Below are 19,187 nucleotides of genomic sequence, written 5' to 3' on the forward strand. Positions count from 1 at the left end.
AATATCAGAATGTCTTCATCCAATCAACAATCCATCATACCCTTAACATTAACGGCCGGTTTTACCAAAGTTAGGTCATATTTTGTTTGATGAACATTAAGTTAACAATTATCATTCTCTATTGTCTCGTTAAAATAAGTACGTTTCACCAATATCGATCAAAAAATAACTAACGATTCGAGTTGAAGATTTTACGGAGACAGTGTTGCTTACAATACCGAAGAAAAATAATGCCAAGAAATGTAACGAGTTCAAGACTATCAGCCTGATATCACACCCGACGGAGATTCTCCTGCTAATATTGAATCGACGGTTATATTTTAAGATGGAAGAACAATTGGAAGAAGGGTATTTTGGCTTCAGGAAGAGAATAGGTACGAGGGATGCAATTGGACTACTACGAACAATCGGCGAAAGATACCTAGGAAAGAATAAAGAAGTTCGTATATAGTATTTGTGGACCTAGACAGAGTTTGACAGAGTGGATTGGAATAAACTAAAGAAAATTGGTGTAGATTGGAAAGAGAGGAGGCTATTCTGTAACCTTTGTATGAAATAACGAGTCGAAGTCATGTTAGGAGAAGAAATGTCAGAAGGAAGTGAAATACGGAGAGGAGTACGTTAAGGATATCCATCATCACCTATCCTATTTAACATCTACTTGGAGGATTTAGTGAAGAAGTGTTTTCAGAACATGGCAGGAGTGATAGTAAAATGAAAAAGAATAAAGCGCATTAAATTTACTGATGATATGGGGTTGTTAGCAGAAGAGGAGACAATACTAAGGTTGTGCTACTGGAGCTAAATGACAGCTGTGAGCAGTATGGGATGAAGATAAATGCAAACAAGACGAAGATCATGGTCATAGGAAGAAAAGTGAAGGTAAACTTGCGAATAATTCTAAATGAGGCAGTGGAACAAGTGGACAGTTTCAAACACTTGGGGTGTAGCCTACTATATGCAGTATAATATGAGCTGCCGCCAGGAAGTCAAAAGGAGGGCACCAATGGCAAAGGAAGCTTTCAATAGGAAAAGGAGCATCTTCTGCGGACCTCTGGAAAAAGAACTAAGGAAGACACTAGTAAAGTCCTTTGTGTGGAATGTGACATTGTAAGGGGCAGAAACATGGACGTTACAACGAAATGAAGAGAAGCGACTATACACACTTGAAATGCGGATATGGAGAAGAATGGAGCGCGTGAAATGGAGACAAAAAAAAGAAACGAAGCTGTGTTGGAAAGAGTGGGCGAAGAAAGGATAATGCTGAAACTGATCGAGAAGAGAGAAAGTAATTGGCTGGATCACTGGCTGAGAAGAATCTGCCTACTGAAGAATGCATCGGAAGGAATGATGAACGGAGAAGAGTTCGGGGCAGAAGAAGGTATCAGATGATAGACCACATTAAGACAATGGATCATATGCGGAGACTAAGAGAAAGGCAGAAAATAGGGAAGACTAGAGAATGCTGGGTTTGCAGTGAAAGATCTGCTCTCGGGCAGAACACTTTGAATGAATTGAATTATTGTATCTCACTAGTACTTGAGCTGGTTCTTCCATATTTTTAATACGTTTAGTTTTGTCCTTTTTTCTAAATTGAAACCACTGTGTGAGCAACACTAAGTCGATAGTTTACCTGTTTTCCAGGGTTTCTTATTTTAATTTGTGATAAAGTTCACGTAAACGTATGTGGAATCAAATATATTCGGTATCTGCGTTACAATCTACAAGTGTATACGAGAGGAAATATTTTTCTGAGAAACTTTCTTTTATTTAATATATATATATATATATATATATATATATATATATACATACTCTCATTCCATTTTAATATTGTGATTAGAGAGCTGCAGATTGGGGTTTAGGATTGGTTTAGATTCTACCGGTCAGATATACAACCGGCTAGGTTGAGCATCCGACCGAATATTCGATTTTTAAGCGGTTATCCCTGATGTAATGTAAGTTAGACAAAACACCAGGCGCACTTAATCATACATGAAACTGACATTGGAGTACAACCGGAGTAAAAATTGATGAAAATTTACTTTGCCCTTTTTAAAAATGTGTTAGCAACTAATCCTACAGTTGATTCGACACTATAACACTTTTTTTAATATTATGTTGAACTTGCAGTAACTTTATAAATATCGTTTATATTCTAAACTTTTAGTCTTACTAATAAAAGTTGTTTATAGATATGTTAAACAACGGTATAGTTTTACACTGAACAAGACGTGCATAAGCCATGTATATTATTCTTACCAATAAACTCTATATAGCTGGCGTTTTACTATACCAGTGTTAAACAGTATACGTCATAACTTCGTCATCATTTTATTACGTCTTAACTCTTTCTCGTCACATATCGACTGAATCTCGTTGATTTGTATAACCAGATAATCGATATTACGTAAGTGTTTACTGTTTATGTAAGATCGCGGATGGTTTAGAGCACAAATCTCACCTCACACAGAAATAAATGGGAAGGGGGAAGAAAATACGATCTCCAAATTGGGACAATACAGAAAAATTAAGTACCATATACAGTATTTTATTACGCCATTGTGTATATTAATAAACGTATTTTATAATAGGTAGGCATTATATTAATAATTCCAAGAGAATACTCTGCTAATATTTTACAATATCATAAAAGTTTGTTTTGATCATAAGTAGGACGAGATATATGCGGTACTTATTCTGGTTATAAGGACACAAATAAGATATTGTAGATTGTTGTTTAGTCAACTGTCCGAAGACAAGTCTGAACCTCACAAGTGATACCAAGAAGGCACCATTTATAAGGCAACTAGTCAGGAGATAATGGGATAGGGTGGCCAGTTCCTTTTCCCCTCCGCATACATCGCCCTCTAGCTGCATTTTACACAAGTCAGACTTCAGATATAAAGCTAAAATGTTTAAATAATGGTTACTGAAAGTGACAAGTTTTCTCTCATTAATTTATTGCAAATAGAAAGTTTGTTTCCCTTTATACTGAAGAAAATGCCATTAAACCAGTTATAATATTTAACTCCTAAAGTTACAGTTATAAGAACTTAGATTCCACTCTTATATTTATGACAACTTGACACCATTTTGTGACTTATTTGGTGTAGTTTCCTAGAGAATTATAAAAAAATTCTGATTCAAAAGTATCTGTGATCATTATTTTTAATTACTGCATTTAATTTAGAGGCAAGTACATTTGGTAACGAAAGTCAAACGTGCTTTAATCCATTCTCTACCCCAACAGGTTAGGGAAAGATATATTTAAAAAAGGCACGACTCTTTCATTTTCCCGAATTCGGACACAGAATATATACTTAATATAATCACCGTATTCATAGATCTAGGCCTACTTAAAATTAAGTCAATACCTTATTTCTTCCCAATTGTGCGAAGACTTCGACGTGATGTTAAAATTTGTAGATCAGAACTTATAGATCCACCTGCTTCAAATCTTCTTTTACAATATCAGCAACAATTGTTTTGCTTGGTGAATCTATATTTTCCTTTAAAATTCTCACCGTTAAATTTACCATAAATGGATAAAAACTAATTTTGTACTGCTTTATTTTTCCTATTGCCACATTATTTATACGATCAATGTCTTCAATGCCCTCTGTACTTATTAAATAATCGTTTACATCTACCATTTGCCGGGCTGATCACGTAACACCATCCCTCGAAATGCTGTCCTGGCTCCGTCTAGAAGATCGTAAGAAAATCCACTGTCTTTCCCTTCTCTTTCACATATTGCATTTCTCCACTCCTGTCTATCTTGCGTCTCGTTTTCAAAATTTATCCACCCATCGTAACCTAGACACACGACCACAACACTCTTAAATATTATCCATTCCCTCCCACCGAACATCCTCATATTCATCTTCTTTCACTGTGGCTGTTCTTCGGCTTTGGAATTCCCTACCGAGTAATGTCAGGGACTGTCAGACATCAAACCAATTTAATAATAGGCTAACGAAATATTTTTCTAACAATTCTTGTTAACAATAATAGCTGTTTCAGGTTTCTCAATGTTTAATGGTTATATATATCACAGATAAATATCTAAATTATCTCATTATTATTATTAATATTATTATTATTATTATTATTATTATTATTATTATTATTATTATTATTATAACTATTTCTTACCAATGTTTATTATTGTCACACTAACATTACTTATCCAACTCATTATTTACTTTCATGTTGTTTTATGGTCTAGATATTAATGTAATAACTATGTAAGCAATTGTATTCAATTAGAATTAGAGTCTGGCTGGGCGGAAGAGAAGGCCTACTGGCCTTAGCTCTGCCAGATTAAATAAATAAATTGTTATTATTATTATTATTATTATTATTATTATTATTATTTCGGTTGTATAACTTTCTTTAGATGAGATATTTAGCTCAGTTTTCGAAAAACATCAGGAAACAAACGATCAGCTGTTTACGGAGTCTGCCATCTTGTCCTTCTGTGCAAGGCTTGTACTAGGATGATAGGTTGCGTAACGATTATCGTGTGTAATTGTACACCTCTTATATATAAAATAGCTTATACACCGTTTATTAGTTACATTTTACGTTCCAACGGGATATAAGTTCTGTATAACCTTTATACTGTACATAGTTTATTTACTTCCTTACTTACAAATGGCTTTTAAGGAACCCGCGAGTTCATTGCCGCCCTCACATAAGCCAGCCATCGGTCCCCATCCTGTGCAAGATTAATACGCTCTCTATTATCATATCCCACTTCCCTCAAATTCATTTTAATATTATACATAGTTTATTAGACTAGTAAAATGAAAATGTATATCTAAAAAAAGTTGTTATTCATATATAACAATGTATTAAGTACACATGCATTATTATTTCATTAAGGAATCATTTCTAAGGAGAGAGAATGTCAGTTTTAAGAAAGAATAAAGAAAAATGTTCCTGATGGATGGATATAGTTTTACGCTGCATGTTCTTGTTCTTTAAGATAGGTAATTGTAATATCTGGATGGCTCAATGATGTGAAATGCCTTTTATATCCAAAAACCGTGCCGCCCTCCCACAAGAGAGCAAAACAAATCGAGCCTTCGGTAAATCGAATAATAAGGCAGTCCGCATGGTGGAAGAGCTTTGCATACTGCCTACATCGCCAGGCGTTCGTATCGTTGTATAATTTATATTATTCTCAACCGGTTTTGCACGACTATAACTGTGATACTCTCTTCACTGACTTTAACGTGAGACTGACAGACTTTTTGTTAAATTTCACTTCTTGTGTATTTTGTGATCTGGTCGAGTGTAAAAGAAGGCTCTATGACCTTAACTCCACCAATTTAAATAAATAACACAGAAAGAACAAGATGAAGATTGCGAGGAATAAACGACATAAAACATAAATATGTTAATGTTAAAACATATTCATAAAGATTTCGCTATTAATCTGGAGTTATTGTAACAAAATAAAAGATGCTTATACCGGGACATTATTTTATTTTTACTAATATTTATAATATTAACTTGGCTATACTTTTGGATCAACATCGGAACAGGTAACACCGTTTGCTAACCCCTTCCACGACTGGAGTTCGACGATACTGGCGTAATATACAAACAAATCACTTTACTAGGTATAGGGGGGAAGAAAAGTATTTCATCCATTTACGTAAACTAGGAAATATCGCGCTTTTCAGTTTGATCATTTTCATTAGGTTTTTATTTAATCAAAATACAGTACGGTACAGTATTAACAATGAATGTTTTTACTCATGAACTGAGCTGTCCATGCGGACGTATTCATTATGTAGTGAATATTATATTGCCTACAGCACATTAGCGTACAATATAGAAAATGAAGTTAAATTGAAAAATAATCATAACACGGATATTTAAACACATTTTCGAAAATTTTGGCCATTCATTTCGATACAGGCTTCAGTTCTAATGTGCATATTATCGCACTATAGAGTATTGTACTTAATTCCAATTACCAGTTTCGTCCTTCGTACTAGTAACTCATGTTGAAATAATTCTGTATGCCTACCTACTCTATAAAAGAGTACCTTACGTACTGTAAATTCAATCTTCACTTCTGCCCGATCCGAAAAGATAAAATTACTCAGACAAGCTATCTACTGTCCGTCCAAGTGGTTATGTCGCAGGGTCGTAGAAAGGGGGGAAATCACGTGACAGTTAATTACTTAACGAGGCCCTTTTATTTAAATTATTTTAAACAGTTGTATAATATTACATAGACGTCCAATTCCTAATAGAAATTAATGTTCTCAGAAAAGAGCTAAGACAGCCCAGCCACTAGCCTTTACAGAGAGATGAATAGAAGCTGGTGGAGGAAACCGGAATGCGACGTAGGCAAATGGACGACAGTACCTGCGCGAAAATAATTCAATATTGAAAGCTCTTTCGTCACGGAAAACGCAAACATATTTTTGGAACGTACTGTTTACAATGTCCGTAAGGCTACTATAACTGTATATGCGGTCTTGGATCTGTGTGAGGGCGGTTGAACTTCATTAGTAGAAGGGGTGGAAGTGAAGTACATTCAAAAACTCAGGTACAATAAAAATTTAAGTAAAAATAAAATGATGTCCCTATAGTAGTGAGACGATGCTATCATTAATGGCCTAACTGCAGTTAAATAACAAACCAGTATGCAGACTCAAACCTGATGTACGTAACTGGCATAGTTATTGTCCTCGATGTTAAAATGGTGTAAAGATTACCATACTCGCCAGCGAATATGAGATTCATAGATTCCAAAGCGACATAAGTGCTACATAAAGACACAGGAGCCATGAAGGTAGGACTATAGAAAAATTTACGGGCCAATTCCTACCCGCTCAAAATTAAGTTTTAAAGGTAGCACAAGTACAACATATCTACATGGGTGGCTTATGTACGCGAATGTTTGTCCTACGCTCTACTTGCTACCTAGCCATTAAAACTACTTGTAAAAATTTGCAAGAAAGAAAAAAAATAAGAGATAAATAAATACAAAGAAAAAAGCAAGCAAGCAGAAATAGCAAGAAAATAACAGATCATCGCTCATCAGATTACAGATGTGCTACTTTTAAACGAATGACGTCATCAACTGTTACTTGCGTGAATGGATTAATATCAGAAACACAAGAACTGTTTTACAGCATCTTCAACTGTCAGTGAATATAGGAATCAGCTCTCTTGAACACAGTAATAGCCTACTTTACTACCAAGAAGTTTTTGAAGAATGGTGAAATTTTATATAATGATTAGTAACTGATTTTGCAAGTTTCCTGTCAATGAAAATTCACGGAAAATAATATCGACAGCAATTATACTTTATACTAAAACAACAACAAACGCGAACTCTTCTCGATTGTTACGTGAATACTGCATGTTGTGTGAAAAACAGGCTTTCTCCTGCTTGTTGACGACGGGGATGTCCGCTTCGGCGTGGCTCTCTCGCCCGCAATAAATTTGCAGCTCCGTGAGCTGGACTCGCTCTTCATGAAGTTGCTGTCTGCTGCATGATGTCGTATCCAGCCAGCCAGGCAGGGCCCACGGTTCACCAACAGAGCGTTAACCGCTTGTTGTTCTGCGTCAGTTACGATGTGGCACAGGGTACCCGAAAATTTGCTCCTCGCTTTTACTTTCAACTTAAACTCATTTCCTCCGCAAGACAGTGGGTTACAGCTAAGTTGATTCAATATTTTGAACTTCTGTAATTGTTGTAATCACATCAATAGAGAAAATTTAAACTCTTGGAGAAAAGTTTTTTTTTTTTTTTTTTTTTTTAAAGTAGGTTATTTCAGTAGTTTCCAACCGGTGTGTCGCGCAGCCCCATGAACTGTGTCGCGAAATTTTGAAATGAAAAAATAAATATTATGCCATCCAGAAAGTCTCTTTGCTACGTATTTTTTATTTACAAAAAATGTCTTTGATATTTTACATTTCATTTTTTTTATTATTTTTTTTTATTTAAATTTAATTGAAAGACCGGCCAGAGGCCGTTTACCAAAGTTATCTTTTGTTTTCTGTTTTCGTTTCCAGTTGTTTGTTTTACTTTTACTTACACTAATACAAACACAACACCCATGCCCGAGGCGGACTCGAACCCACAACCCTTCGGACCAAGCGATAGGGACATGCCGTGCCCCTACCGCTTGAGCCATACGGGCCGGCGAAATTTTGAGACAGACTTTCCTCATGAAACGTGAACACAACAATGCTCAGTTTATTTTTTCTGCGTGGCAGTAATTCGAATGAAAGTGAACACCTGCTACAGTGCTTAGTAATTCGTTCACTCTTCCCACTTGGTAATAAACAGAGTTTAGAATCGTCAGAACATATTGCTCAGTTTCAGTATATACGTACGTGTGAGCGGGTGATAGTGCGACTATTTTAACAAAAGTGCTTTATTTAGATTTTATCATGGACAAATTGAGTTTGTATACGCCTGTGTGGTTGTATTTGTTTGTGTTTGTATGTTGAGATGGCTTTGTAGAGTATTATTTGTTCTGTATGCGATGTTGTAACTTAATTTCTTGAATGAGGTTGCAATCTTTTCGTATGTTAGTATGATGTATTTTCTGTGTTCTTGTGTTTGTGTTGCATTCTTATGTTTTTTGTGATTATGTGTTGTCTTTCTTATTATGTTGTCTATTATGTAAGGGTTGTCTCCGTTTTCTTAATTGTGTTTAGCTCTTCTTTGTAGTCTTGTTGGTTCATTGGTATATTGAGTAGTCTGTGTACCATTGTTCGGAATACAGCTTGTTTGTGTTGTGTTTGGTGATTGGATTTGTTGTTGTTGGTGGTGGTGGTTTTCTGTAGATTTTGTATGTAATGTTTGTTGTCGACATTTGTTATTGTGATTTATATAAAATGTATGGATTTGCTGCTTTCAGTTTCTAATGTGTAGTCTAGCGTTGGGTGTATTTTGTTTATGTGTTGATGTAGGTTTTAAATCTGTCTTTTGTTTCACGTTTTTCTGTTTTCAAAACTTTCTCCTTTCTTTTATCATTCTTTTCCTTTTGTTTTCCTGCTCATAACTTCTATTTATTTTTCGACATGATTGAACCATTTCTGTACAAGTGATGAACTGTGAATAAACAGAAGACACTAACTCACAAAAGTGCATACTTAGGCCAATGTTAAGGCCCAAATTTATATATGGATGAGAAATGACCAACAAATTTAGTACGGAGCCCCGTCAAGGATAGAGTGTTTTACATGCCGTAAATACTGAGTGGCTTAGAAAGGAATGCATTTTTGTTTTTCAAATTACGCAGCAAATATAAGAGAGGGCGTTGCAAAACTTTCCTGGCGGGAGAAGTGGATTTGTAAATTCAGTAGAGATGGTTCGCTTCAATGGTGCAGGGCGTGCTTTCTGTGTGCGGTCGTATTACCAGAACAACAATTTCTACAAAACTACTTCTATTTCGTGCACATTTTCGCCTGCACAACATTAGACAATGTGCAAGTGCAAATGTGATTAAACAATGGGTAAGGAAATTCGAGACAACTGGTAATACAACAAACAGACGACCTGTAGGTCGCCACAGGAGCATCAGGGGTGAAAATAACATGAGTGTGTTCGGCAATCTGTGGCAGCGGATCCATGCCGATCAGTAAGCAAACGGGCTGCGACTCTAAATTTCCACCGATCCAGTATGCGACGGATATTGACAATTGACCTGAGTTTACATCCATACAAAATCCAGTTAGTGCAGATGCTGAAGATAACTGATTACGCTGATCATCTTGCTTTTGCAGATGAAATGTTAACTCGTTTCAATGATTTTAACATTATCTTCAGTGATGAAGCCCATTTTCATCTGCATGGATATATTAATAAGCATAATTGTTGCTACTGGTCGACGGAAAACCCTCGAGAGAAACATCAGCGACCTCTGCACAGCCCTAAAGTCACAGTATGGACTGCATTGTCATCTCAAGGGATCATAAGGCCGATCGTCTTTGAAGATGGGCGTGGTCGTACCGTAACAGTGAATGCAGAACGATATTCCAGGATGATTGAAAGGTTCTTAGGTCCTGCACTTCAGAACTTCGTAGGCTTCAACGATGAAACGTGGTTCCAACAAGATGGGGCTATAAGCCATACTGCAAATGTGTCCTTACGAACTACAGAAGCACTGTTCCCAGAGAAATTCATCTCAAGGAGGGGTGACATTAACTGGCCCCCTAGGAGTCCCGAATTAACCCCACTTGACTACTTCTTCTGAGGATACCTGAAAAGTCGGATCTACAGCACAACTCTAGCCAATCTGCAAGAGCTGAAGGACAACATTCAGGAGGAAATCGCAGCCATTCCAAAACACATGTTACAAGCTGTCATTGGCAATTTCAGGACACGCCTGGAGGAGTGTCAGCGTCGTGAGGGTAGACATCTGAATGATATAATTTATCACACATGATTTTCCAAGGTCTGTATTTTGAGTTTATTTCAATTAAAATTGTGCATGGATACAAATAAGAGAGTTATAATTTAAATAAAAATGCATCCCTTTCTGAGCCACCCAGTATATAGCACGGGACTCACATATTTACTTCCTTTCCAAAGGAAGCCATGCTTAGGGTTTTATCGCCTTTTAAAATCCATTTTCCCTGACCTTGTTTGAACTCGCGAACCTTGGACTCAACAGCTAGCATAGTAACCACTAGACACTACCGAGGACGACACTATCTGTAATTTTCGTAATAGGTGTGACAACATTTTTTAGCTCGTGTTAGTACTCAGCTTGTTGTATTGTCTGTGTTTCTTTGTTTTTGAAGAATTTTAGATAAGAGCACAAATAGCTATAGTAGCTGAGCGCCCTTTTTTTAAACCTCAGTAACTAACTAACTTTTCGTAGTAAGCCAAGTGTGATTTAGTAACTCTCCAAATGTCATACAGACTACATTAATTTTAAGACTTATTAACTGAACTAATTTGGACACACGATAAGAAAGAACGATGTGTAATAAGATCGCTTCGTGAGTCAAATGTACAGTATGTACAGGGCACTGTACTAGTTTGTCTGGCGAAATCCATAATACTATATGTGAGGTGGTATTATTGGGCAGTTTTCTCAGAGTACATCTTTTCATAATTTTTTTTTATACGTAATATATATCGTCGTTGTTCCTGAAATAACTCCTATGTGCAAAATATAAAAATTTTCAGTAGGTAGAGAAAACACATTTATTCATTCTATGGCAGCCGTATATAGGAGACTGTGAATTCTTACATTTTCGAAACAAAGAAATATAATTACATATAAGGAGATTTTATTATTTGCTGTATCACTATTTAAGTTATTTAATAGAGCAAACATCTGAAAATCGGTAAATATGCCACATAAGAATTATTGCAGGAACAACGACGATATTCACTTTAACAGAAATGGCTGTCCTGTTACTGTATCCTACATAGAAAGTATATGCCACATTTGATCAACTACTTGAGCAGAAATTGTTATATTTAAATACAGTACGAAAAAATACACATACTCATACCAATCAAATAGAGGTGGAGTAACCTGCATGCTAGACATCCTATACGTAGTAGCTACTGCACTGCACTTCTCGATTCTCACGATAACAACTCAGTCGACTTAGCAAAGTAACCAAACGTTGTCGTGTGGCTTTCCAGGCCTCGGCAAATCCATTGATCATGGAACCCAATTGCAACGACTGCAGTCAATTTTATGGGTCAACTGAGGTTGCATTACAATCTCTGTGATGGAGAAAACAAAGCCTTATTGCGTTATTGTGTGCACTTTCCGGTGGGTCGCCGGTGATATTCCTTGTCCTTGTCATCATCATCATCATCATCATCATACTTCATGGATCGATCTCCCTGTTCCGTTTCACCGTCAATCTTGTGAACAACATTTTGAACCAACATGAGACATTAACAAGTAGTGACATTGCTCAAGATAAACGTATCAGTCACGTATTGTACATATGCGCAGTGAATATCGTGGGCACCTGGAAAATTATTTGTTTTTAAATTTGTGTATTTGGAAGTTTCGCGAGTTACATTATTATCTGAATTAGAAAATATAACGGCAAAACACGGTTAGGTTAATTCTAAAGACGTGGGAGGAGAAACAGTACTAGAGTATACTATTAGTAGTAGAGAGTGGTTAGAGCACTTGGTACGTGAACCAAAGATCAGGGTTCGATCCCTGGCGCCGAAGTGAATTTTTCTCCTCTAAATCATTGTTACCATAACAGATATATTCTGTAGGACCAAAAATTAATATTTACGCAGATTCTTCGCCCAACAGTGCATATTAGGCCTACTATGGAACCCCGGCCACAAAGTCACTCAATTGAGTGCGCTCCTTGTATAATGGCAGTTAACTTAATATATGTCAACATATATGTCAAACTTGGAGTCAGATCACAAAGGGGAAAAAACACTAGAGGAGGGGAATTAGATCCGATGCTGTGGATTGAGCTTCGGCGTAGCTCAGTGGTTAGAGCACTTGGTACGTAGAACCAAGAACCCGGGTTCGATCCCCGGTGCTGGAGCGAATTTTTCTCCTCTAATAACCATTTAATTGGAGGATTTAGTAAAAACTGTTTTCAGAATATGGAAGGAGTGATGGTAGGAGGAAGAAGAATAAAGTGCATAAGATTTGCTGATGATATGGCGTTGTTGGCAGAAGAGGAAATAGTACTAAATTATATGCTACTGGAGCTAAATGACAGCTGTGAGCAGTATAGGATGAAGATAAATGTGAACAAGACAAAGACAATGGTCATAGAAAGAAAAATAAAGAAGATAAACTTGCGAATTCTAAATGAGGCAGTAGAGCAAGTGGACAGCAACAGTTTCTCTTGCAAACTCCAAGTAATTGACAGTCTTCAAAACAGTGCTTTACCAGAAAATTTAGACATTTGTGATAGGACTATTCAGGAGTTGCGACGTGCAAAAGAAAATGGCTGATGTGCAAAATAAACAACTCCACCCAGATCTCAAAAGGAAAAAATGACAAGCACAAAGGAAGAAGGAAAAGGAGAATAACAGAAGAAAACGAAGAAACTTAAAGTATAACGGGGAGGCAGAAATGGTAAGAGAAGATGAATTATTTCCTACTAGCCCTACTTGTCGATAAATTAGCATTCAGTTGGCCTCATGCACTAAAACAGAAATACATAGAAATACTACTGCAGTAAGAAAAGATATTTCTTCAAAGACTGTACCACGGAACATGTCACGTGCAGTCCACCTCGAACATAGACTCTCACATTTAAATCGATGGAAAGGACAGGCCTGACACTGACCCCTAGAAAATCAATCCCTTACGGGGCTCCCATTTTGAAAGCAGTCCATTATGGAACGGAGCTTCACGTTAAAGCTAAAAAATTCCAGAAGTCTATAGGCCTATCAAATCTTTCAAGTTCAGTAATACAATCGAGATATAGGCCTACGACCACAAAGTTGGAGGAAAATGGCTATTTGCTCCTTAATGAGGGTCTCTCTCCGGGGAAGTCATTCGTAATGACAGACAACGTCTGAATACACCGAGCTTAACCTGCAGACAAAATAGTCTCCCAACGGTTATTTATATTAGTGCTGTATTCGGTGGTGATGTGATTTTTCTAGTTATCGAAACTTCCAGAACAATCCCGAGATTCACCCAACCTTTATAAAAATTTAGTAGCGGATCTTTCTCGGGGAGTAGAAGAGAGTCGGACCACAGCACCACATTGTAGTGCCGAGGTCAAGAAAGCATGGAGCTTTATCTCCATGTCCCTAAGCGCCTTCACGGCGTTGAGAGGGGATAAGTTTACCTTTCTTTCCTTATTGCTCTATTGGAACCTGTGCTTTTTAAGGAAGGGCGTTATACCATTTGAGCACTAGTTTCAAGTCTCTCATCGAGATTTCGTTATTGCCAGAGCTCTTCGAGGGTAAAATTAAGAAAGAATCACGGAACTAACTTCGTCGATGTAAAATGCAGTGAAGATTTAAAAAAATCTACATTGTACGACTTTTCGTGCCAGTCGGTTCGTACCAGTCACTTTCATCCAAAATTTTTCGTCCCAAAACACTTACGTCCCATCGTAAAGCTGCCACAAATGTTTCATTCCAAGTATCTTTACGTAACACTTGGAATTAATAAATGATGGACCGAGGAAATTCTATACTATATAATTCCTGTGTCTTATCTTTTCATCAAGACCATGACCGAAGAGAACCACTGACCTCCAAATTGCCATATAAGCTACCGTATACTGTAAATCTGGAACGTTATTCTGCGTGTAGATTTGAAAGTGCCGTCGTATGTCTAGTAGGCGTACAAGCAGCGCTCTAATCTTTGCAAATGGTCCCCTGTTGAAAACACGGCCAATTTTCTGCCATTGTCGAACATCAGAAGCCATTCACGACCATCATTGTCGAATTTAAGCAGATCTGGAATATCAATCAAATCCTCAGTGGTAGTAGGGTTGCTTGGTATTTCTACCATACTCTGTGTACAACGCAGAGAATGATTCCTGCCTTCGGAAGAATCAAGTAAGATTCACTGGAAGTAGAGGGTGCGTTTCGATTTATTAATCCTGACCCTACTTTCTTTGACGTCTAAGCTACTTCCCTGGTGCATGATAACTTCGGGGTTTTACACTTATCCCAGTCTGGGGCATGTGTGTGTTAAGTTTCTAATACTATTTCCAAAGAACCTATGTCCAGGTGTAATTTACCAAAAGACTGTACTCTCTTCTCATCTCCCATCTGTTTTAGTATTTCCTTCCCTATGTTTATTATTGTTTGGTCAACTGTTCGAAGACAGGTCTGAACCTCACAAGTGATATCAAGAAGGCACCACTTATGATGCAACTGCAGACCTGTATCTTGTGTAAAAACAATAAAAAACCTAACTAAAATAAAAAAAAACAGGTTCGATAAATGATCGTAAAAGAACAAGAGACGACACGTTCTCACATAAGAAAAATTAGATGAGATTGGAGAGAGATTAGAACACACGCCGCAAAAATCTCTTAGGCGTTTGGCGCAGGAAACTAATATAAGTAAACCATCTGCTCATAGAGCAGTAAAATTACTTAAATTCGCAAGAACTTGTGGCTCCTAGAAGCCCCGATTTAATGCCGTGTGACTATTACTTATGGGGGGGCACTTAAAAATAAGGTTTATGCAAGAAACCCACACACAATAAACGAACTTTATAAGAGCTGAAATGGAGTCAATCAGTGCTGCTGAACTTGTGAATGTTTATAATTTTATAAGAAAGTGTCAGCAATGTGTAGCAGTCAACGGAGGACATTTTGAGCATAACATGTGTGCTGGGTAAGTACAAATAACTGTACACTGCTTGCCTACCAGGCGAACAGCAGGTGCATGCTTAGCGGGAGACAGTCGCTCTGCGGCCGCGACCGGGAAATTCAAACTCTCCGAGACAGTTAAAAAATATTCCTGTAATATATAACCAGATCTTTGTTTATTTTGTTAATCTATTAAGATCCTATGTTGAAATAGTGTCATCTACTATAACACTTTTACGCGCTTTCACCATATGTCTCAAATTATCCTGGGATATTTCCGAACACAAAATTGAAAACGAACGTTGTTTGTTACTTCTGCCTATACCGTCGTCACTATTAACCATAAACGTCTTATTTTTGTCTGGGGATTGAAACCAAATCACATTTGGTAAGAAGCCAAGCTATCTTTATTTGAACCGAGTATTAGTATGATGACAATTTTGACATTCACTTATTCAAATGTAATGTTTGTACAAAAAGAAACGAATGCTTGTTTGAGTGCAGGCAGAGGAGATGTAGTTTCCTAAGAGAATGGTAAAGGTTAGCATTGAAATTAACCTGTAGTCAAGTTTGTAACTTTATGTTACGCAATGTTTGCGTCTAAATCAGTAAGTGCTCTTTATTTCTGTAGTAGGAAGTTCCTTCGATTTCTCGACAGAATTGTAATAATTTTACCAAGACTATTATCTTGGCGTGTGTTAAAAACAAGAAGATGAGTCTTAGCCAGCTTATACGGATAAGGAAGCAATATAAAACAATAGGTACACCTGATTTTCCCATGCGCCATAAATAACTTGAACGTCTAACTCGTATTATAGGACTGAATTTAACATCTCAATTTCTGCGGCGCGTTTGAAACGTTTCCGGTAATAAATTTATCACTTTCTTTAGCTTTATTACGTTCTGTCGTCTTGAGTTACGAAGTAAATTTGTAAGGAGAAATAAATTCACTATATGAAAAATTTTACGTCATAACTAGAGACGAGAATTCCATGCAAATGCATTTTTTATAGGAACATAGGATATAGCTCAAACTTAGTACTTATCGATTTCATTACTTTCCGGTTCCAAATGTGTGTACTTTTTCCGTGCATATTTGCATGTTTTGGTCTTTTTGGGGATAAAAACATGCATAATGCATATTTTTAGTTTAATCATGCATATAATATTCATTATATTCAGTTTAAATGCATGTTTTAATGGTTTTGAGTTTCTCGATTTTATGTTCCTTATTTTAGCTTCAGGAAATAAATAATAATAAAATGAAATGAAATGTTGAGATTTTCGCAATAAGATGTTTCACTGGACGAAAGTTCACTTTTACAAGACTTTACCAACAAATACCTTAGGGAGGTTGTAAATACTCTCTCTATCTTTCCCTTTCCCAGTAGGCCTACTAGTAGCAATTCAGATTCTTCTAAAATAATTGGAATCATTCGCTAAACTGCCTTTGCAGTGTGTGAACCTCGTAAATGGTTAATGTGTTTGTCTATTCTGTTTGCGTGTGTTAATGTGGTTCTAATATGCCTCCAATTAAAGATTCCAAAAGTGTACCTTTACACAGTGAATTAAATGAAAGGATTTTATTAGATCATACGGGGATGTTGTATTCTGTGATTGTTGCAGTAAAGTTGCTAAGCACTGCTATTCTGTTCAGAATATTTTCTATGACAGTTGTTCTTTGTAAAACATTACAAAACTTTTAAATAAACTGGACAGGGTCATTAAAACGAAACCTGATTACAGATTCTTTTGTTCAGTGAAGAAGGTTATTTGTGGCGGATACTTGAATGTAGAATTTTGTCTGACACTGTTATAAATATGTTCATTCAAGTTTGCACTCATAACTTCTTGCCATGTAGAGAGGTCATTCTCTACCTATAAAAACATATTGATTGACAAGCACAGGAGCCTCACAGAAACCAATTTAGAAATGTAGTTAGATGTTAACTGTGCAAACAAATTTGAAGTGAAATAAGAAATTTCGAACAAAAATAAAAGTGCATATTTTAATGTATTTTTCGCTTGATCGTACACTTTTCATAGTTTGATAGTGCATGAATGCATACATATTTTGGGATTTTATAGTGCATGAAATTCTCGTCTCTAGTCATAACTTACACAGCGTATTTCGTAAGAATCTTTCTCAAGTACCAAGGTAATTTATTTTGGAGATTTCTATAAATAAAACCCAAATTATGACTTTCTCTGGAAGAAACCATGTCAGAAGTAAAATTTCTATCAGTAATTCTAAGTAAATACTTTCAATCGATTAGGCTGTGGAATATCGTACGTTTGAGTGAAAAAATATTTCTATGAAAATGTATCAAGACAATGCGAATAATAAATTAAATTTTTAAACCCATTCTGGTGCAAAATCAGCTCAAAATTTATAAAACTTCGACAAGACCATTAGCATGGAAGTGAGCTTGGATCATAAAGAAATGGATCAGCATCGACTCAGCAGAGATGAGATATTTGAGAAAAATAGCTGGATATTCATTTTTGGATCATGAAAGGAAGTTCGTATGTGTGAATTCAGAAATGCATATAGAGTGTTAGTTGGGTGGCCGGAGGGAAAAATACCTTTGGGGAGGCCAAGACGTAGATGGGAGGATAATATTAAAATTGATTTGAGGGAGGTGAGGGTATTATGATAGAGACTAGATTAATCTTGCTCAGGATAGGGGCCGATGGCGGGATTATGTGAGGGCGGCAATGAACCTGCGGGTTCCTTAAAAGCCATTTGTAAGTAAAAAAGAAGTTCGACATCTTCGAAGAACTACATATACAGTCAATTTTGAAATTTATTCGGGACTACAGACTAAGATTAGCAGATTCTTTTCACAATTTCCGGGGACAGATATCGATATATGAAAAAACTACCTTTAACATTTCTGTTAGTTTGTCATTCACTTATAGGCCTAATGTTTCTACACACCTTAAAGCATTAAAATACCCATTCTATACACACATTAAAAATGTTCATTCTACTTAACTAATACTAAACCTGCTGGTATTTTCAGAAGAGTGAACTTTTTTAAGCAGGTCTTCTTTGCATCCTAACTTTGCAACAAATTCCTGACAGGTCATATTGAAGTTGGATAAGATAGCAAGCAGGGCTCGAACACTTAAAACTTATTCTGGATTTTTTGGATCTCCACAACATTTCATGGAAGAAAAAGTGCCTCATAAGTGCGCTAATCTGTCCTTAAATGTGTTGTGAAATGCAACTTTGGCCAAGTCTTACTTAAACGAAGATTTAATGAAGACTAAATCTAAGTATGGATGGTGAAATCGGCCCTTAGTCAATTACCGACTGAATCTTCTATTACTGAAGAACTGGAAGTTTCCTATATACCTCAATATGCTGTCATTAAATCTTTAATCAGCAGGAACTACTGTATCTAATCCGAAGGCCATACCTCATATCCTTATTAGCTATACTGTGAAGGCCCATTCACAATTAAATTAAACATGACTTAAGCTTGAAGTGGAGAATGTAAACTTTGCAAACTTTCATGTTAACGTCTAACGGCAATGTTAATGTCAGTGTTAATGTGAATCATTGAGAATGACCCCATTTGGTAATCTGACCGCAATCTTCTGTGTTTATGTTACGTTTATGTTTAATTTTCATTGTGAATGGGCCTTAACAACGTAAACATAAGCGCACTGGAACGTAGACCGTCAGCAAGAGGTGTGAATGTAACAGGATATCGATGTCTCATGACTTCTAGGGCCTCCAATGTCGACATCACACAAGAATTCTGCGTATCTACTTTGATCAATGAAATACGACGCCACCGATACAGCCATGTTGAAAGCACAATGGGCTGCTATGATAATAAATGCGCAGAAAATTAATAATACCCCACAAAAATATTGCATACTTCATT

General features: G+C 36.5%; 1 protein-coding gene and 1 non-coding gene across 2 annotated transcripts in view; one reads left to right on the plus strand and one right to left on the minus strand.

Moving 5' to 3' along the window:
* The window catches only part of LOC138696140 (restin homolog), a 921,493-nt gene that overhangs the window by 878,928 nt on the left and 23,378 nt on the right, over positions 1–19,187 (minus strand). The window lies entirely within an intron of this gene.
* On the plus strand, positions 12,465–12,537 carry TRNAT-CGU (transfer RNA threonine (anticodon CGU)). The gene has a single exon. It is a non-coding gene; the product is annotated as a tRNA-Thr (tRNA).

This window comes from Periplaneta americana, chromosome 3 (genome assembly GCF_040183065.1).
Source record: "Periplaneta americana isolate PAMFEO1 chromosome 3, P.americana_PAMFEO1_priV1, whole genome shotgun sequence".
Taxonomy (NCBI): Eukaryota; Metazoa; Arthropoda; class Insecta; order Blattodea; family Blattidae; genus Periplaneta; species Periplaneta americana.